At 37.8% G+C, this 22,337-nt stretch overlaps 2 long non-coding RNA genes across 3 annotated transcripts; one reads left to right on the top strand and one right to left on the bottom strand.

Annotated features, from left to right (window-relative positions):
* Positions 1–13,105: 13,105 nt before the first annotated feature.
* LOC117244437 lies at positions 13,106–19,107 on the bottom strand. Of its 2 annotated transcripts, XR_004497540.1 has the most exons (4): positions 19,014–19,107; positions 16,159–16,246; positions 14,711–14,798; positions 13,106–14,525 (listed from the first exon to the last, which is right to left on the bottom strand). It is a non-coding gene; the product is annotated as an uncharacterized LOC117244437 (long non-coding RNA). The 2 variants fall into 2 exon arrangements; XR_004497541.1 differs by lacking the exon at positions 16,159–16,246.
* Positions 18,250–20,326, top strand: LOC117244438. Its single transcript, XR_004497542.1, has 3 exons — positions 18,250–18,405; positions 18,583–18,636; positions 20,011–20,326. It is a non-coding gene; the product is annotated as an uncharacterized LOC117244438 (long non-coding RNA).
* The last annotated feature ends 2,011 nt before the right edge of the window (positions 20,327–22,337 follow it).

Below are 22,337 nucleotides of genomic sequence, written 5' to 3'. Positions count from 1 at the left end.
TAAGACACTGTGCTTGTCCAGTATTTCTGATTAAAAAACTGTTGTGGACTACAGGTTATCATTTCCTTTGAGAAAATGTTTGGATGTAAACACAGCAGATGCTACTTGAGGTTGTCCTGACTGTGTGTGGCAGCTCATGGAATAATGGCTGCATGGGGAGTCTCGGGCAGAAGAATTCACACAGGACTAAGGAAGATGTGTGTGCTCTTACTGTGGAAATAACAACTGGCTGGAAAAGGCCAATTTAATTTTGTGATACACATCAGTGTTTCACAATTTCTTCTTGTTCTTCCCTGTGAAGAGGAGAACACGGCAAAAAGTTTTTATTCTGAGAGAAGTGTCAGACATCAACTTGTGATTCTATGAATCTGGCCTTAGAGGAGGAAGGAAGAGGAAAGGTTTTTCTCTATAACCAGTAGACACCAGGGAGATTTCTATTGCCAAAACAATCCACCTTAAAAACACCAACAAATAAAATTCAAAAAAATGCTTTAATAAAATAGATTAAAACAAATATTCTTCCTACAACATTTCCATTAGTTCTAAATGGTAGACTCTGGCAATTGAATAAGAAGATTGAAAATAAGGGTTGAAGAACTGAAGAGCTTTAAAATTTCCTATCATTAACTATCCTCAGACAGATATATAAAAAATAATTGGAGGTATTAGTACTTCAGAATTTGACAGTATAACACAGAGTTGGCACTCTAAACCTGGCAGACAATAAATCAAGATGGTGTTCCCAGATGTGACTTTTGTAATTAAGTATGATCTGCTTAGCCACAACACCCCTGTAGAAGATAAATATTTGTCTCTTCTAAATCATACAAATACTACCCATTGCATGTTCCTCAGACTCACTAGCACAAAATGAAAATTTTCATTGTTAATGACTCCTAGGATCTAGAAAATGAATGCCCAAAACACAGATACACACACAAAGGAGAAGGAAAAAATACAGCAAAAAGCTAAAGGACAGTTTCTAATTTTGATAGTATTTGTTTCCTAAAGAAAATACCCACTATTCAAACTAAATGTGAAGTGCATTTTTCTTCTTTATTTTACAGTGATCAGCTCATTAGCATCTTTTAACTTTTGGTTAAAAGATCCCAGAGCTGGTTCAGCCCCTCTTATACTGTGTGGTGAGCAAGGGTCTGGGATGCCCACAACATCAGAAGGATGAGGACCTGCTGGGGTCCAGAGAAGAGCCATGAAGATGGTCAGAAAGCTCTCCTGTGCTGGCAGGCTGGGAGAGTTGGGATTGTTCAAGCTGGAGAAGGGAGGGCTCCAGAGAGACCTTAGAGCACCTAAAGGGGTCCTACAGGAAGGCTGGAGAGGGACATTTCACAAGATCCCGTAGTGATAGGACAGGGAGTGACATCTTCACACCAACAGAGGTGGGTTTCTATTAGATATCAGAAAGAAATCCTTCACTGTGAGCACAGTGACACTCTGGTACAGGTTTCCCAGAGAAGCTGCAGATACTTCATCTCTGTAAATGTCCCAGGCCAGGCTGGATGGGGCTCTGAGCTACTTGGCCTAGTGGAAGGTATCCCTGCCCATGACAGGGAAATTGGATTTAGATGATCTTCCAGATCCCTTCCAACACAGACTTTCTGTGATTCTATATGATTCCTACAGACATGACACACAGAAACTGATTATTCTGGGATTAACCCACAGTACAGGGCAACAAGCACTTGCAGTGATTAAGCAGTCTGTTCTTTCCTTTAAGTATTTAGGGGGCAGAAGCAGAACTTGCCACTGCTTTCCAACAGAGACAAGCAATTTGAGGACATGTCAAACCTACCCTTCTGTTCTTCCTGTGGTATAATTACTGTTTGCCTCACTGAGTTACATCCTCGCTAATAGGCAGTCCCATTACCGTGGCTTCCTCGCATCCACAGTGAAAGCAGCAAGAAACAATCACCTGTTGTTTTCATCAGGTTCAACCCAGCCCTGAGAAAGCAGCTGCAGAGCTATTGTTATGGTCTCTACCAGATCTATTTATACACAGGCATATGGAACATTTTCCCTGCACTGGTACTTTTCTGCTCAAGTGTTATGGCTTGCTTTTTAGGTTATTAATAACAACAAGAGCAATAATAATGATGAAACAACAACAACAACAACAACAACAACAACAACAATAATAATAATAATAATAATAATAATAGTAAATCTACCCCATCAACATCTGCATTTTCAGTAATTTTTTGTTGCATCCTTTTTTCCCCAGTTTCTTTGTTACTTGTCTTTCTTCCATATATTTCCAGGTGCTTAATGTTTAGACTGTAAGATCCTAGAGCAAAAGTTTTCAAACTTTTGTGTTTATATACCCTGAAAAAAAAACAAAACTAATGGAGCTGCAACTATAAGACTAGTGAGTACAGATTTATTTTTGTTAGCTATATTTCCTGCCTTCCCTAGAAATAGCCAAAGCACCTCCAGGGGGTCATAGACAAATCACTGGAAAACAGAGATATAAAAGGTGAGTTTCCTGTGCCTTGAGGTTAGAGTCAAGCAAACTTTCAGGTATTGTTTGCAGTGTTTTAGGGTTTGAGAAAGCTCCTCTGCAGCATGGATGTAGGGATGTGGGATCTTGTGGGAGGGAGTTGATGCAGTATGACATGCAAGAAAAAGAGAGAGAAACAATATTTTTAGGCTAAGGACTATAAAAAGTCTTTTTTAATCTGTCAGGAGTAGATCTCAGTGTCTCAAGGTAGACAATATACAATAACAATATACAGAAGACATAAAAATATCTTCTTTATTTAGGGAACAAAGGGTACCTTTGGGATTCAGTTCTTTTAACAAAACTATACTGTCCTTTATTATTATTTGTTCAGAAATTGCAGTGGAAGTTGCACAAATAAGTGCACAGTGTTTTAAATGGTTTTAAGATCAACACTGGTTGATCAATATAGCATATAATAATTTTTTCATATATATATATATATATATAAAATTTACAATAATCAATAGAATATCAGTGACAATAGTAGCTGAGGAATAATTCAATGATTATGTTACCCTCAGAAAATATTTTTTTGCCATGGTGGAACAGATTTATGGAAAAGACAGTGCTTATTGTTTCTGTTTCAGCATATATCTGAATATTAAAAGTATGACATATTTTTTTAGAGAGAGTTCAGACTTTAAAATTTAATATATCTACAACTCAGTGGAAATTAAAAATTAGATTTTTGACAGACTCAATTTTTGTTTGTACCTGTAATAAAATTTAGATAAATAATTTCAAGCTTTTTGAAGAATGTCTTTAGGGAGTATGTATGCATTAAGGGATCTTTGGATGAAATCCTTGTGGGATCTCTTTATATGAACATACATATTTATGTATGAGAAAGGATATGTTTGTTTTGAGTTGTGATAATAAGTTAATTTTATGACCTAAGGTTTTCTATAGTTGTTTTTTTCTCTCTCATATAAACCAGTCGCTCTCCCTGCCTTCGACTGTCACTCCAGGTGGGCTAGATCCTCCAGATTTATTTCCTTTGTGTTACATTCAAATATATGCTAAAAACCTACTGCTTTGCACTTCAGTTAACCGTGAAACCTATGCTGTCAAACCCTTCTTTGGCAGTACCTGAAAAATTGTACCAAGAGCCGCAATCTGAGTGTTTGACCCTGCACCTCACACCAGACCAGCACTCTTTGCCTCCTCACACACAGACCAGAGGCTTTCAGGAGCTTTCCAGGACTCAGGAATTGCAATCATCACCAGGTGTAGAAAAACTATTTGTGGTCTCTTCCCTAGGAAGAATGTGTTTTAATTTCATGGAGCTAGAGGGGTCTTAACTAATCTCTGCTTTACTTAATTAGATGTGCTAGCAGAAATTTCCATGCCACCTCTCGAGGAAACAACAGGAGGGAATTTGAAAAGAGGTTGCTGGTTAAAATGAGTAAAGATGTTATACACACCTCTTCTGCCTGCCTAATTACTCATGACATGAACACACACAGCTGTGACTAGGATGCACCAGAACAAATTGTTCTATATATTCACAGCAGCTTCCTGTGTATTCCAGCAAATACATAAGGACCTGCAGAAAATGCAGTTTCAGTGGTCTCTTGGCAACTCTGTTGAGTAAACTCATATGAGGACTGTAATAGAAAATAAAAGCATTCACTTACAAAAGGTTTTCAGTCCTTCTAAGATGTTATAAGGATACTTACCTCCTGAGGGATTAATTTGTTGGAGGCAGATACTGAATGTTCCCAAGGCCTCATTGGGAATTCTCTGCTGAGTGAGTGTGAAGCTCCTGCAGCTTGTGCTGAAGTGAAGTTTAAGAAGCTTGTAGCTGTGTGTCTGAGGAAACACATTGGCTCATTTTCTTCTGCCTTTGAAATCAGAATTAGAATCAGATCAAGAAACTTTATTATAAGGAAATGAACATAAATCTATGGAGCTTGATTTCTCTGCCAATTAGACTGGTTTTGTGCTAGGGCAGCTACATGTATTTCTAGGTAATTCTTCTCATTTGCTGCTGATTTAAGTGAAAGGAGAACCATGGCCTGTGGTCTAAGAAGAGAAGATTGTTATAAATGCTACATACTTGCCATAGACAATATTTTGTGTAAGTTCAAACTAATTCCTGAGATAAATTTAGTTCTATTTTAGCTTATCCTGGTTACTTCAATTTGCATAGTTTTTGCAAACCCAAACACCTTCATGAAGGCTCATGAAAATTGTAACTGTCATGCAGACTGAGTGATTGAAGTGATTAAAACTCTGAAGAAGAAAAGATGTTTAAAGATTTATTAAAAAATAAAATGTATATACTGCTGAAGATATAACTCTGGTATCACCCTCAAATGCTATCAGGTAGAGTTATTTACATGGTGACAGGGAACAGAGGACAAACTCCTTCTTGTACTTGCTACCATATCCTTACTTTGTGCATGGAGAGGAGAACAGGTTCCACAGTGCAGAAAGTCATCTGCAAAAGAGGTGATTCCTGTCCATTTCAAAAAATACCCAAAAATTAATCTGAAGAAATGGTATATTATATTCCGAGAAAAAGAGGTAAAAAAAAAGAGAACATGCTTTGGTAAAAAGTAATCAAAAATAATATGATTTTTTCCTTTCCTTGCCTCTTTTTTTTTTTTGTGTGTGTGTGTTTTGCTGGTAAGTGGAAAATTTATCATACAATATTATGACAAACTTATAATAACCTTTCATGACTCTGTGGTCAGAGGGCCAAGTCCTGGTTCTGTCAATGTGACTTGCTAAAGTATAATTGATTTGTATAGGCTCATGCTCTCAATGAGACTCATGCAAAAGAGATGAGTTCTTGGAAGTTTTGGAGCAAAGGATTATTTTCAGTTTTTGTTATAAACACATGGTGCATTCACTTACCTTCTTAGTCCTTTGTTTCATGTAGATATAGATTGGAACTTTATAAACCCAGCCTTTTAATTTTTAATCCCAGTGTTGTTCATACAGGAGGACTTAAAATTTATGCAACCTTTTCATCAAGTTTCACTGTGTTCTGTCATCTTCAAAAAAATTGCAAACTTTTCATGGAATTTGACTCACATTTAGTGAGTCATTAGGTTCACATTAGTAGTAAACCTACCCAGAAAACCACTTGAACACATTCCTTAGAAAAAATATAACATCATTCTAGGACTTTGAGTTTTTTACCTTTAGGTCATACTTGAGATTTCCAGAGAGGCTTTCCATAGAAAATATTATTTTGCACTGATGCATATTCTGAGAAAAGCTGGTCACAAATGTTTATTGTACAGAGGTAACTCCTGGATCCGTCTGGGAGATGAAGAGCAAGTGTCTGCTAGTCACAGCTGTCATCACAGATTCCAGCAGTAAAGTTCAACATATGGTAGCTCCACACAGAGTTGCCTTTATTTAGACATTGTTTGTTGCTCACAGGGGGTGAATAGTTATATCCCATGACAAGGTTTCTGCTTCCCAGTTGAATTAGTGAACATTTTACAACCAGCAAATAATGTGAAGAATATCAGAAATGAGAGAGTGAATGCTTTTGTTTACACAGGAAGATCCCAGTTCTCCTGTTTAGTGGGGTATTTAAGTGATGCACGGCTGGGCCTCAAGCATCAACATGAAATGCACCGAGGACGAGATGAGCAAACATGACTGAACTCTGTATTTCTAATAAATAGTTTGACTATTTTGGATGATTTTTAGACAGCCTACAGCCAGTTCTAGCAGAGCTGCACAGAACAGCAAAACCGAGCTGAGAGCCCTAAAAAGAGTGTCCCTTTCTGCACTCATTGAAACTGGGGTCACTTAAAGCACATCCTTTTCCCAAGTGTCAGAGAAAAAAATCCCATGGGAAAAGTTGGTTTGTTGGCACTGTTGCAGAGAACAGAAACACATGGTCATTTTAATGAAGTAGCAGGCAAGCCTTTGAAAAATGTTTTTGAGAGGCCAGAAAAATGCTGTAGAAAAGCTTAAGGTAGAATAACACCAATACTGCTGAATTGATGGGAGAGTCCTTGTGAGTGTCAGGTTAAAGAAGTCACATGCAAAAATGAGTACTTCAGGGTTGTTGGAATTGCGTGCTATTGTGTAATTAATGAAGGCCACGAGATCTCCATCTTTTATTAATTTTAAATCTCAATTGAAGGCCAAGAAGGAATAATATTTCAAGTAGGAGTCTGAATCAAAACCCCAGATCTACATGTCCATCATCCTGAAGCAAATTTGGTTCTAGAGCCAAATGCTGCTGCCTGGGCTCAGTGCCAGAGATGTAGTGGTGACTCATTAGTAGCATGTCCAGGGTAAATGAAGGCTTTCTGGAGGTATGAGCACATTGCCTGAAAGCCCAGCAGTGCTGATGGAAGCACTCCCTACCAAGAGCTTTAAATCAAGCTGTTAAAACTGGGTTCCTGAGGATATTATTAAACCTCCATTATACATCTTGGGCTCCTGAAGAAATGTAGCCATATGTCTACTTGATGAATCACTGAGATTTCTGATAGAAACATCTCATCTGGTACTGATCCTGCCAATTTCTATCTAGTTGAAGTTCCAGCAACCAATTACAGTCTACTATGTTATAAACTGAGCCACGTTCTTGCAAGTATCTCAGACACGTCAGTGTTGCCGTAATATGTTTTTCTCACACTTTATATCTGTTTTTAAAAATTGCCTTTGTAATTGAAGAGGTTGAAGAAAGAATCCGTGGCATCAGGAAGGGAGAAAGCATTTGCAGAAACAGTCAACTTTGCTATTGTATTTGGGATGAAAAAACCACATCCATATCACCTTCATATTCTAACAAGTCAACAGCAAAAGTGTTCAAGAGAAAACTGTTATCAATTAATCACATGTCTCAGACACCTCAGGTTCCCAATGTAGGCACAATGGCATTGAAAGTTGAATTTATAGAAGCAAATAATTAAATATTTAAATTATTAAGTTTAAAATTGAAAAATCAAAGTTCCAACATCACCAAAATGTGGGAAAAAAAGTAGTTGCCTCTGCTTTGCAGTCTATGTATCATTACTGGAAGGGATGCAAAGAAATTAACACAAAATACTTTGAAGGACATATTTATTGCTGAGTGATGCTGTGGATCAAACAAATCTTATGTAAATATACTTCAAAGTGTTAAAATATTAAAATATTATAGAAACATAGGAGGTGAAGGTGAGAAGAGAGAGGAATGACACAACTATACCAGCTCTTTCTGACATGTAGTGTTTATTTAGTCTGACACAAAAGAAGAATCCTTGAGCCCAAGTTTTCCTGAAAAGCAAAGTATAAAGGAGTAGAGAGAATTTTCTTAATCAAATGCTCTACTTGCATTTTGTGACAACTGCACCTTTTTTTCCTCTCTGAAAAACCAGTCACATTTTTTTAATAACTTTGGTATTTCTTGGAAAGCCTGGGGAAACAGTAAGAGTAGGTTTTAATATTTTCTTGGTTTTGATAAACGTCCCAATTTGAAAAGAACCTCTTAAATTTCAAGGGCATAGAAGTATTTCCTAAAAAAAACCCTGAATTCTGAGAAGAGATTAAAATTACTTCTAATTTCAAAATTTGAACTGACACTGCGATCACTACTTCTAATAAAACATCTTGGAAGCACACATGGCTGAAATGCAAGGTATCTATTAGCAACAATAAGAGCAAGTCATTGATTTGTATGACTTCATGAGGATTTATTACCCTTGAATAAATTTGTTAATAGCTTATTAAAATTAATATAAGAGAATGCAACGTTAATGGTGAAATACAGCAAATGAAATACTCAGATTGAAAATTAAATGAGAACACAAAATGAGGCAAACCTTCAGAGAGTATGAACAAGCCAAGAGTCCATTTAAGTCAGGGGAGATGGAGCAGTAAATGCCAGCTGATCATGTGGCTCCACAAACTAAAATCTGTTGTCCTCTCATTAACAGTGGAGCACCTAGTGATCTTAATGCACTGGACTGTGCAAAGCCTTTGTACGGTAAAAAATCACGTTATTCTTCTGGTATCATAAATGGAATTTGAAGGTGTGAAGAGGTTAAGTGATTTGCAAAGGTCACAGGACAGATAAGTGGCAGAGCCAGGAATAGATATGGCATGTCATGACTCCTTGCAGTAACCAGAGGACCATCTGGCTTGTCAGAATAAATCCACATTTAATTAGGTGATGTTCTAAGGGCAAACAAAAATGCCAGCATAGGTTAAATGTCATCTAATGATTTGTCCTCACAGCAGTTCATCTGAAACAAGCCATTGTGTAGCCCTGTTTCTAATCTGTTGCATCACAACTTCTGCTACATGATTGTTATGAAAAAATCTTTCATCTTTGTCCTCAAATGCAAATTCAGAAGATGTAGTGCTGATTAGGCTGTGCTTTGTCTGGAGAAAGAAGCAAGGAAATGTCTTGATTTACTCCATGCAAAACTTAATACAAATATCAGATCAGTGCCCTTACTGATTTTTTATTAATTCCATGCATTAACCCACTGGGGAAAGAAATCCCACCTGATTTTATTGAAGGCAGTTCTCCTAAACGGAAATTTAGTTTAGCTCCTCCTTAGCAGCAGTTGAGCACAGAGGAGTGAGGAGACCTGTCACCTGTAACAAACAGCTGTGCTGTAACAAATTCTTACGTGCAGCCACATAAGAATCCAGGACTGGCCAAGACACTGGTATGCCTCTCACTTACTTTGGCTGAGTTTGCATTTGACCAAAAAGTCCTAAATTCCTTGACATCAGTCTTCCTTTCCCTTCTGTTTCCCTACCTGCTGTCTCCCTAGCAGCACCAGATACAGCTAATGGGGGCTGTTTTTTCCACCCCTTGGCTGCACACACAAATTTCATAGTGGGATAACTCTTAACCACCTTTATGTCAATACAGTAAATCTCAGAGCATGTTTTACTCAGATATTCCCTTTGGCTGCAATTTAGTCTTTTCACATTTTACTCCTACCCTCTCCTTTCTAGAAATTACCTTGATGAGAGAGTTATTTATTTATTTATTTTCCCTGAGCATCTCATAACATCTCATTTTCCTGCAAGAACATAAAGTGGCCGTAAAATATTCTGCCATGTTAACTGTGCAGGAAAGGCAGTACATAAGAAATAGGGAGGAGATATTTAGACATTGTAATTCACTTCCAGTAAGCCAAAGCTGGAATGACTTGCCTCAGCTAAAAACCTGATTTATAACTAACAACTGGGCCATAGTCTAAGATGACCTTCCTCCTTTTATTGTGAATATTTGAGTAAAACTATGTCATTTCTCAGGGAAAAGAGAGAACTGCAGACTCTTCTGTTGAAGTTAGCTATCATTAGCTATGCCAATCATATCCTGCTCCAGAGATAATTACCAGAGTGTGAGAATGTACCTGTAATCTTATAGTAAATTAAACGCTTAAATAAGTTTCATGCAGGTAATTTCAAGCAAAATGAAAAGAAATAAAATAATAAAGAAAGCATGAGAGAGAGAGAAACAAAGGCACAATGAAAATGGAGACTTAGGAAAAATAATTTAATTAAAATCTTTCAAGACCTACTTTAACCAATGACTGATATTAATATATATGCAATTCATGAAAAGTAATTTAAAAAAAAAAATAAATTAAAATAATAAATTTAAGATATATATAAAAGTTATTCTGCCCAACTACCTTTGCTGCTGCTTTGTCATTATCCAGTTGGGTTGTTCAGTTGACCAAAATAACAAGATTCATTCCTGAATTTCATTCCCACTTGGCACCTCCTTCCTTTCTGTAAAACCCTTTGTCAACATACTAAAGGCCTGACACTGCTGCTGCCAGTAATGTGATTCCACAGTTTTTAGCCAATACTCTGGACATAAAGTCTGCCAATTGGCTTTTGTACTCTGGAGACATTGGCACCTCCACCATGCTCCTCAAAAATGGCCTTAGGAAGAAGGAAGAAATTTGCAGTCTTCATATTTCCTCAGTGCCCTATTAGGTATGTGATGCTGTTGTATCTGGAGTTAACAGATCTCACTGCAGAGCCTCCTGCTGCTTACTTCTTTCTCTGTCTCCAGGAGTGTGACTGTGCACTTTGATTATCCAAGGCCATAAGCCCCTGAGAATTACATTAAATAATTGTTTCCATTTTCTTTTGGTGAGCTCTGTTTTAAAGTTTCATTTTTTCCTTTGAGGTGCTTTGTTTTCAGACCCTACCAATCACCCACATTTAACTCTGTGAAGTTATCACTGTTCAGTTAGCAGGAGGTGCATGTTTCACACTTAGATAAAATTTCTGGGGCATTTTGGGAAGGGAAGTGTAAAGACAGAAAAGTAAGAAAAGAGATGACAATAGTACAAGCTCATTTTAACAGATTATCAATAATTCAATGCAAGATTATTTTTCATCACTTCTTTCATGTGAATTCTTCTCCTAAAATGCTTTACAAAATAAATAATACAAGACCATAGATATTATAATGTATAAGTTGAAGACCAACAGAAGCAGAAAAATACTGCCTGCAGATCATATTAAAGAGAGACAAAGGCCAATAACATAGAGAAGAGAGTGTAAGAAATTAAGAGGTGCAGGCAGGGGAATAAGGAGAGGTTTGCTGATGAGATCTGATAAGGGATGGAGAGTTGATGAGGCAGAGAGATACTGGAAGACTGTTGCAGATGGCAAGAGACTGTGCAGAGGGTCAGAGGGAGCTGGAGTTAAACCAGGGGAGGAAGAAGGAGGGTTGACAAATGGAAGACCTGGAAGTGCACTAATAGGGAAGGCATTTTGCAGCCAGTGCCTGAGGTGATTGGGCTGCTCAGGGATTTCCCTGGATACAGAAGGGCTATGAGCTGGTGGGTTTGGTATGAAAACTACAAGATAGTATTTTGTTTGCTGCCAAGATGCAGAAAAGCCTGGGACAGGCTGTGCAGGTTGTGTCACCAAGGCAAAGGAACTTGGAATTTTACGGGGTGGGGGGAGAATAATAAAATAAAATTATCTATCTTCAGATATAAGTTATTTATTAAGTCCAGGTACAGTTTACATAGGGATAAGTTCAAATGATAGTAAATTCCCCTCAGACCTTGAAGCCCACCCATCTGAGATGGCTTTTCAAATTCCTTTGCTACACTGGCTGTACCTTTGACCTACCCTGCCACTGGTTCCTCTATGAGAATATCTTCTCTAGCCAAAAGTAGATTGATATGCTGGAAATGTTTTAGAAATGGCTCCATTTTAGCATCTGCACTTTTAAGTGCAAACATGTTGAACATACAAATTTAGCTGTGCACTTAAGACTTGGGGTCACAAATATGATTTGGATCCTTAAACTGATTTGTTCAATGCTAGGTTCTGCCCGTGTAAAATCACGGAATATTAGAAGTTTTGCAGTTTCATTTACCACCCCTGACTACTCATAATCCCTAAAACTACTTTTTGTCTTCTAATACTGACTGCTGAACATTTGATTTCACCTTGGTTCTAAAGGTCATGATAGAGTTATATATGAAACCAGAAGGATATTCAGTCCTGTGATCAAAGGGTATAGGTTTGAGCCTGAGGCCTAATGAGATTAATTTTTTTCCAAAAGTAGTGAAGGGAAAATATCCCTATGTCACTTCCTTCATTCCAGACTTACTCCCAAATTCCACATGAAGTAATTTCTGTGCAAAAGAACAGCTTGAGAAGAGTTTAAAAGTGAATTTATTTATCTAACCAAATACTTTCAGAAATAGAATGACTTCTCCAAAAGCTGGTTTGTGGGCCAGTTTAGTGCTCTATAAAAGTCATTATTATTAAACCAACTGGCTTTAAATTAAGTCTCTAATTTTGATCAAAAGAGAAAAAATCTATTACAGACAGGAAATTGTTAACAACTCCCTTGATCTTCCCAAAACATCAGACAGCAAAACAAAACAAGACTAACTAATCAACATATTTTTCTTCAGAGGTTTCAGAGATCACACATGTGTCCTGGTCAGACCAATGTAAATTCAAAATAAGGAGTGGTGCCAAAATGTGCTGAAAGCAGATGCAAGTAAGCAAAAGGAGCTGAATTCCTACTTATCTGCAGAAAGCCCCATGATATTAGGTAGATATAATCTGCAGAAAAATACTTTGTTTTGTAAGAGAAGTTAATTTTAATGAGATTTTAGCTAAATCATAAAACAGTAATTGCTGGGTCATCTCTTTGTCAAGTAATTTTGCAAATGATTGTAGTCATACTTCAGTAAAATTAATTTTGGAAATGATGGCCAAAGTGTGGTATTTTCTTCAAAACTGCAACCCTATTTTCTGCCTTCCTCTGCAATTTTCTATATTTTGGGCAATTAATTTTGTTTCTCAACAGTATCTAAAAGTTACATGCAGTGTGTCGCTGACTGGCCTGCAATTTAATGAAGACAATAGTGATATCAGTTGATTTTATCTAAAAAAGAAAATAAAAAGTATCAGAAAAAATATCTAATACCTTAGGTGATTTTTTAATTTTTTTCTTTTTTAAGCCCACTTGATAAGTGTTCATCTGATACAGAATTCCTACATGTACAGGGAAATATTTTAATTACTATAAAGGTGTAAATGTATCCACCAGGCAGATGTCAGGGAATGTCTGCATTGCAAAACTTCAACTGCATTTCAATTGCTGTTGTGCTGGGGTTTTTTTAATGACCTGAATGTGCATTCCAGGATATGCATATTTTTTTTTAGCTACACTGCTAATATGAAATAATTAGACACTTAAATCACCGAATTAACTAGGTTGGAAAATACCTCTGAGGTCACTGAGCCCAACCTGTGACCTAACACCACCTTGGTCAGCCAGAGCTGAGACACTGAGTGCTACATCCAGCCTTTACTTAAGCACCTCCAGGGACAGTGACTCCAAATAACAATAAACTCAAATTTTCATACCCACAGACAGTAACCTGGCAAGAGCTATGAGGTTTGCAGGGTTCCTTAAATACCATTTGGCTTGCTTTGTCACAGCCAATGGGAAATAAAGAAAAGGAAGAAAATAAAGTGATCTCCAGAAGATGTTTGACTATCAGCCCTCAAGTCTTAGACCAACAAGATTTCTATTTCTGATCAAGATGTTGTCAGTTTTCTGATAACTATTTCCAACATAAATATACATTAATTAAAATATGTTTGTGAATGAAGCAAATTGCCTTTTTCAGAAAAGAAAGCAATTATGGTTCTGATAAGTAACTTGATTTGGCACACTAGCTAGCTAACCTGTGTGTCTGGTATAGCATTAGAAGGTTTTCAAGCATTGCCTGGTGTAGAGAACAGAGTACTCAGCCTTTGAACAGCTGTTTTCCACTAATTGGTGGACTTAGAGCTAATAATGTGCCAACCAAGACCATACAGAATTGTTTTGTTCTTGTTTTTCTAACCTGAGCACATAAAGTTTAAGAAGAATACAAACCTACCTTCCTTCCTTGTGCATGTCTAGCAAAAGTCAATTAATGGCTCTTAAAGTAGGGTGCAAACAAAACAGGTGGTATATATGTTATTTCATAGGGATCACTCCAGCCCCTGGATTGTTCTGCCTCTCTCCCCCATTTCTCACTTTAAGGAAGCTTGGAACTTATTGGACCACTGTGTGAGTGGTCAACTCATTAGCTGAAGAAAAAGAAAAACCCTTGCAAACTAACAAGAGAAGCCCTAGAGACTTGAGAGTTTTCTGCAGGATTAGTTGATTGAATTAGATGAGAAAAGATCTACCAAAGAAGCAGAAGCAGAATTACAGCCATCTATTCAAGAATATGTGAGGGAGTAAGATATAATTGTTTTCCATTTTTATGGAGGTTGAATTTTAGTTTAGATCTTTATCATGTAACTTCTCTTATTCACAAGCCACACTGAATAAAACACTGACCATGGTAGTCATGTAGCTACAGTTTTGAAAATCCTTCAAGGACAGAAGCAGAAAAATTGTTGCTAGAAGACCCAAAGATCTTCTTGGATCCAGTCTGCAACAAAGTTCTTGTGGCCATACACCAGCCTCTGTGATTTATTTTTTAGTGAAAAGTCAATTTTGTTTGGGTCATTCAGAGCAGACCATATCGACCTGAAAATAAAGAGCAGGAAGATGAAAGAAGTTAATCTTTGTCATCTGTAGTCTCCACATGATTGGGCTGACTCAGAAGTGACACATTTTTGACTCAAGAATGGAATAGTTACATTATTTATGGTGGGGATATTACAAATATCAAAATACAATTAAACCAAGCCAGTCTGTGTAACCACCCCTACCTGAACAGGATCCAGCTGTGAGGAACCTGTCTGACTGTATCATCTTCAGCAACAGCTCTCAGGATGCTTCAGTGCAGTGAAGAAGTTCCTGTGAGAAGAACAGAAGGGGGCAGAATGAATTCCAGCTCCAGTCCCACATTCCTTTCCATTAAAAGCAAGTGTTCAACTTTAAAAATGCAAATAAAGATATGAAAGGAGACCAAATAAAAGCACTAGCATTAACAGCTTCTCATAGCCCTTTATAGCTCTCTGCAGTGATTACACCCTATTTACTTCCATTTCTTGAAGTTCTGTGATTGTATTCTAGCCACAGGGAAAAAAATAAAACCAAAAAAGCCTTTTTAATTATTCTTCAATGTTTTTTTGCCAGCCAGGCCCCGTGTTCTGGATTGAAATCAATGTTAATGGCTTTTGAGACTCCAGTATAGATATATTTTTTAATTGATGTCTCCTCTTCCTCCTGCTGACCCAATTCCCATTTTCATTAAATTCAAAAACACATTGATGATCCACTCAGATCTGATAAATTATTTTAGCTCCTTTCTGCAATAACTAAATTTAATAGTGCTTTGCTGGCACAATTTAATTACTGGCACAAATATTTGAAATTTGTGAACAACAGCTGAGCTGCAGTGGCAGAAAACAGGTGGTCTGGTGGCTGTTAGGATCCAAGTAGTAAGCAAACTAAGAAAATGTGGGCTGCTGGGTGGACTTATTATTACAATTTTTGTTTGAAACGCCTCCTTATCCATTAGTTTAAATCTTTATTCCATCTGACAGGGCAGTTGCCATTATAGACTTCCTCTGTGGGAGTGTTTATAGTTATAGAGAAGACACATAAGAATTTTCTAGGCTAGGAAAGAAGGAATGGAACAAAAGCAGGAGAGGTGTTTAGAATGACAATTCAATTATTTGGGGTGCTGGCGATAAAGTGTGGAATTTTTTTACCTGTGGGCCTCACCGATGCAGCAGAGAGGCAGGGAATTCTACAGCTCAAAGAGAGGAGTAGGCAGTTAAAGTTGGCAGAAGGAAGGAAGTAAAGTTCAGTAGATGCCATACTGTGATATTTCTTACAGCTTTTCTTCCTGCCAGAGGTGAATTTGCTGGGCTGGTACCCAGTGTGTAAGCACTGCATCCCGTGGTGGGAAATGTGATGTCTGCAGAGCATCACTGCTGTGAGCACTGTCTGCATGTAGCTGTGCTCACAGCTAGGTCAGCAAGCACAGGTCTGGGGATTTTTGCTGTGCCAGGCAGGAGGATCAGCTGTTTGAGGAAATGTGGTTGAGCTCACCTGTTGCCCCTGTGCTCTGGGCCCAAGAAGCAAGAACATTCATTAATTGTCCACCTGGGCACCTGCTTTTTCCTAGACAATATTGCTATGAATCACATCTCTCAAGCTGAGAAATATTCAAACACAAGTCCTGCAGGAATTTTATGTAACACCTTACTTGTCATCAATGCCAGATGGAAGCAGGAGCACTCCACCCCTCAGTCTTTCCCATGAAGTTTTCTACCTCCTACAACAATATACTTGACCTGGGGGAGAAAACAAGCTCAGTAAAAGAATTCCTTTTTTTCCTGAAGTACACTTTAGGGAAATTTTCATTGTACTACTATCATTAAATTCATAAGTGTGGCCTAGCATGAATTTTAAGAGAAGTTTTATAAATACATGACAAATCCACACAATCCCTGCTCCAAGCAGTTTTGTAGCCTGCAGCAAGAGACGACAGGTGAATTTAGGAAGACACAGAAGAACAAGAGAAAGCTGCAACAGCCTTGTGTTAGTGGGAAAAACTGTGCCAATATGCCAGTCAGTCTGTTTATTCCTGTTGGTCACTTGAAAGGTAATAGACAATTGTAGGGAAGTTTGCAGATATTTCCAGGTGGGTCTGATGAAGCCAGGTGATCATAAGGAAGGAGATTTTTGCCTGAAGAATCAATTAGGAGGTCCTGTGGTTTCTAGATTAAGTTCCTGCTCCCTTTAGTGTTTATTACTTTAGATGGCTGTCCTGGATCTGGATTACACAGATAATGTGCATACCATGATGACTACTAGATGGCATGGAAGAATCATCAGAAAAAAAGATCCTTGATATTCTTAAAAAGAAAAGCCTTGTCACACACTCTGCCTGAAAAAGCTGATGGGGTATTTTCACCTGTTTGTGTACCATTCAGAATTGCTGTTGAAGGGGAAATGTCCTTGCTTGAGGAGATATTATACATCAAAGTGGTGATTCAAAAGACTGAAGATGAAGAGGTAATCAAGGGTGCTAATGGTCACAGTAAGGCATGATAAATCTGGACAAAAGTGGTGATTGTGGGCGATAAATCCAACAACCTGCTGGGCCTGGCACAGAGCCACCTGAGACAGGCTGATTGCCAGTAGTTTTGAAGGTGAGCATAAAATGATGCATCCTCCAATTTAATAACACTCACATAATGAATTTTATCTTTTATTAAAGCACTAGGTCTATGACCAATGAAGAATTAGTCTGTCTGAGTGCATGAGCACATGTGCTCAGAAGGGGCTCCTGAGAGAGGCAAGCAGGATGATGAACACACCTGCAGGCTGTTATTTTGCCTTCCCTTTGGCCTCTCCAGACCTTGTGCAGCAGCTGTGTTCTCTGAAGGCTGGTTAGTCCTGAAACTGTGGTGTCTCATCATAAGATTGTGCTGTTCTGCTGTGTTGGAAGTGGGTGGGATCTGCCCATATTAGGATCCATCCCAGGAGAGATGAGGTTCTGGGTCCTGCACTGCACCACAACAACCCCTGCAGCCCACTACAGGTGGACTTCATGATCCTAAAGGTTTTTTCAACCTAAATGATTTTGTGATTCTCCAAGTGGTAGCTAAAGACCTTTCTATTCTTTTCTTTCTTAGGGAAGCATGCTGTCAGGAAGGGAAACCCCAGAAATTCTGACTGGGGAGCTGGTTGTCCTTTCTCAGTCCTGCCCCACATTGAGCTCTCTGCTGGTGAGGAATAGCCTCAGGGCTAAACAGCTTTTGAGGTGACAGGATCAAGCAAATCCCTTTGAAACTATATTTTAGGATCTCTGCAGGAAGACAGATATTGCTGTAATGTATATGCAGGTGGGGGAAGCTTTTTCAAAGAGGAGTCAGAAAATTATACCTGTGTCTGTGGAATAATAACACAATACCGGTACATGGTACTCTTAATTGATGCTCTGTAGCATCTAAATCTTAGCTTCTTTTTGAATAAGACTAAATACAGCTTACTGCAAGAAGGAAATTTCCAGCAATTGGTTATCAAGAATTGGTAATAACAGTGTTGTTTTTCACTTCCACCACCAACAAAAAACCACATTATTTTTACAGTAGAACTAATACTTAGAAAGCTGAACTAGATATCAGATGAAGTAGACCCCTTGAGAAACTGTATTTTGACAATTCATTGTTGCAGTGTGTTAAGTTAGTCCTGTGTTCGACTTTTCTGTGGTTTGGGGGTTTTTGTTAGTTTTTTTCTTATTTACAGAATAGGTTTCCTTTCTGTTTTTTAACATCCCCAGTTGGAACTAGGAAGGCTGCTTCAGGAGCCTCATTAGTCATTCCCTTTAGCAGCATACAACAGGATCTTGCAGCTGCCCTGTCTCTGCAGTATTGCCCAAGGTAGATGGAGGAGTTGTTACCAGAATGCTATCAAAGCAGAGTTTCCACATCCAAAAGACTGAGAGGTAACTTTTAAGCCTATGATGTCTCTTTCAAGTCTCAGTGTTTCCAAATTAACATCACTGTGCCCTACTGAACTTGTGCATTTTGTGCTTTTTTTGATAAGGCATTTATGTGCTTGCATTCATCTCAACCAGTCACTCTCTGTCTAACACTAGTTAGGTTTCTTTTTTTTTTTTCAGCTCAGTTGAACAGATTACCCCTTGGTCAGAAGATAAAGAGGTCTGGCTCCACAGGTAAGGTATGCAGAAAACACAAGACACACATTAGCTAATGCCAGTTCTGCAACAGAAATAACAGGTAAAAGTTACTCCATATTTTTAATGAATCTCTCTTTTTCTTACTGGAGGAAAAGCCATGTGTATTGAAACAAAATATTTTTTGTGGGGAGGAACTACTTGTTATAGAACTTAGAACTTTTCTTATAAAGTTTTGTAGATCTAGGGCATATTGTAGATCAGTCCAAGCTCAGGTCCAAGTGCTGGTTCAACAAGCTGTGGAACACAGCATTTCCCTGTCCCTTATCTCAGGAGGATGCTTTGGCTGCATCTTGCACTGTGGGAGAGACCCTGAGAGCAATGATCCCAGAGGGATGGATGTTCAATGTGCTCACCAAAAGGTTGTAGAGATGTGAGCTCCAGCCTTCTCTCTGTTGCAGAGTAGGGCTCTTTCAGGGTGTCTTTCTCTCAATCTGCTTAGTTGTTTTCTTTCCCTTTCAAGAAAAAAAAAAAAAGACCAAGCTAGCCTTCATATTCCTAGTTTTTCCTAGGAAAGATGAGCTTTAAAATATACATTGGTGAAAATTCATTTCCTATTTAGTTTTGGATGGTATCAGTGGCCACTTAGATGAACTCAGATTGATTTTTCTGCAGTTTATCAGCTGTGCTTATAAGCCAGAAGCTGTCTCAAGGGCTGCAAACATATAAATTTTAAATCTGTATAAGGATTTCTCTTATATTTATGTACACAGAGTAGAGCAGAACTGAAGCCTATGGGCACAACAGACAAAAAATATTTAAATGAGGGAAAGGAGACGTTTCAGCCAAAAAGAAATTATCCTATTTATATCCTATTTTATTTTATATATAAATGCAAGTACAAAGATATGGATCATGGCTTTCCTTACAAGATTTACCAACTAAAACCTCTAAAATTTCACAAAATAAAGCTTCAGAAAACATTCATGGGAGTGAAAAGGAATAGACACTTGGAGTTCATCCTTCTGGGAAGAGAACAAGGATTCCCCTTCCTCTCTTCTCCCCTGCCCTGTGCTGAAGTCTGAGTTTTTTCCTAGTTGGCAGCTTGAACTCCAGCCATTGCTTCATGTGTGGAGCCTACAGGGATTCTCAGAAACTGTCAGAGTGCAATTCTTAGAGCTCATTATGATCAGTATTAATGTTAAAGAATTAATTGTGCAGCAACATTGCTAGCATTTAGTTCCACAGCAATTTCTACATTTGGCTTTTTCTTATTTCCAAGGGATTCTTTCTTATATTGTCCATGTGCCCTCTCAAATCAGTTAAGATGTCTGGAACAAATATTTCAGAGATAGAGTTTTCAAAAACTATGAAAAGATTGAGGTTGGGAAATAAGATATATTTTCTTTGCAGGTGCTACCATCCAAGAGCTTGACCATGTTTGAAAAAGTTTTACTGAAGGCATTGGAATCACAGAAAAGGTGTAAAAAGATAAAAGAATTAGATGCCTAGGGAAACTATTCTGTGCATCTAGATGTAAATGCTCTTTCCTGGTACATTCATTTTTTATTTACTGGACAGTCTTCCAAGATTATTGTTGGTACCAAGAGAAAAATGAACTGACATTTCAAATGCATTAAATCATATGTGAACTGCTAATTTCAAAAGGTGCTTCAACATTTTTATCTTGTCAAAAAAGATTCTAGTCTGCCATCACAATTGATGTTAACTTCAGAAAAAATACTTTTTTTTAAAAAATTGTAAATTTTTAGTTTTGTATTTCAGAGCTGAATCTCCTTTGGTAAGAATTTTTTTTAAATTTAGATATTAATATATTTTTGGAAATATGGCTTCCTCAGTTGGAGAAACGCACAGGATGAACCCATCCATTACTGCCCTTGCAAACAAAGTGACAGTGGGAAGACAAAGATGTGGCTTCCCTTGTAAGGTCCAAAACACAATGACCTGCAAGAAAATTTTCTTCTGTCAGTTGTTAGGAACAAGCTTCACACTCACGAAAACACAATTATTCATATGTATATACACAGACCAAGGAAAAATCTGCATAGACTGTACAGAAAAAACACATTAACTTCATATCAGATGAGGGGTGGACTAACTTAATAGTAGCTAAATGTGTGTTGGAGATCAAACTCTTCTAAACACAGATGAGTAGATTAGACTCACCCTCTAAAGCATATCTGAAAGATCTTCCTCTTTGATCCTTTGGATACAATTCCACAGCTTATCTTGCCAATTAAATCATTTTCTATTGAACTGAATTGAGGAATGAATCATTGGTTGCAAGCCAGCTCCCAGCATGCAGGTGTCCACTACAAATAAACCCTCAATGTTTTGGCATCATTTCATGTTTGCTTGTGTGACTATAACCTGCCAACAGAAACCAGCTTATTTCCTCAAGGATTTATTTTTTTTTTCAGTTGAGGGAGATTAAAGCAAATATAAATACAAAAAAATGATCTGCATAAAGCCACAAAGGTATTGAGGTATTGTTGGTCTCAATCTGATCCAATACACATTCCACTGAAATCAGTTGGACCTTTCTATTGTCTTCAGTGTGGTTTGCAGTGTCCATCCTTAGAGCCTCTGACAGTCCAACAATGCTGGTTTTTCAGAGAACTACTCACTTGAACATCCAGACAGGCAGAGTGAAAAGAACGTCTGAAATAGCTACCAAAGGTGAGTTCTGATAAAATAATTAATGGAAACAATATCTTTAGAGAAGCAGAACTTCCAAAGCACTCCCAGATGTGGTCAGACCTTCCCACATGGATGACTGTAACATTAGACATAGATGAAAAGCTTATGTAGTAATTGATGACAATATTTGATGGGACTTTAGAGATAATCAGCACATTTACTATTCAGAGCTATCAGCCACCATTTCCACTAATGAAAATATCAGTTTACAGAGTGAAAAAAAGGGTTTTTGTAACAAAAAAAAATTATAAAACTGTCTTTAGGTGCTGCTCCAGAAGGAAAGTCAGCTACTCTAGAAAGGGAATTCAGCTAATAATCTTTGATCTTCCTTTGCAATAAAATAATTTTAAAATTAACACTACATTAAAGTAACATGATAGAACAGATTAAAGTTCTAATCCACATTTCAACTGTAAACAGAAACAGAATGAAAAGCTCAAAATGGTTAAAACGTACTTTAAAGACTCTAATAAGATGCAACAATGGTCTGTATGAATTTACAAAAATCAAATTAAAAAAACAAAAGAATATCAAGAGTTTTCAGTTGATCGTTGTCATAGGTTCTGAAGCAGGAATGGGAAGTTTCCTTACATTAACATAATTTGGAAAATTCTGTGTGGAGACTTCTGAGGACCTCTGGTAGCAACAGCAAACATATTTGAGTGTAAGGAACCAGCCATCAATAGGGGTCGCAAAGGTTAGCACCAAATTCACCAAATACCACTTAGTTACAAATAGCTCTGCTTGAACCAAATCCTCTTCTGCTTCCCCTTCATTCACCATGGAACATTTCTATTGCCTTCAGAGATTGTTTAGTAGTTATTCTGGTGTGAGCACAGAGTTTGAACTGGGCTGTTTCTGAAGGGAAACCCCAGTTCCAGCATCCCTAGGCACAATACAGCTGTAGTGATCCCACGAGAAGACCTTTTTGTTCTATGGAAAGAGCAAGGAGCAGTCTCACAGTGAATGTGCTGACAACCACATATATTCTGCAATCAGTCTTTTGGTTCTGACACACC

This window comes from Parus major, chromosome 1A (assembly GCF_001522545.3).
Source record: "Parus major isolate Abel chromosome 1A, Parus_major1.1, whole genome shotgun sequence".
In the NCBI taxonomy this organism is placed as follows: Eukaryota; Metazoa; Chordata; class Aves; order Passeriformes; family Paridae; genus Parus; species Parus major.
This window is presented reverse-complemented; position numbering and strand designations above follow the sequence as displayed.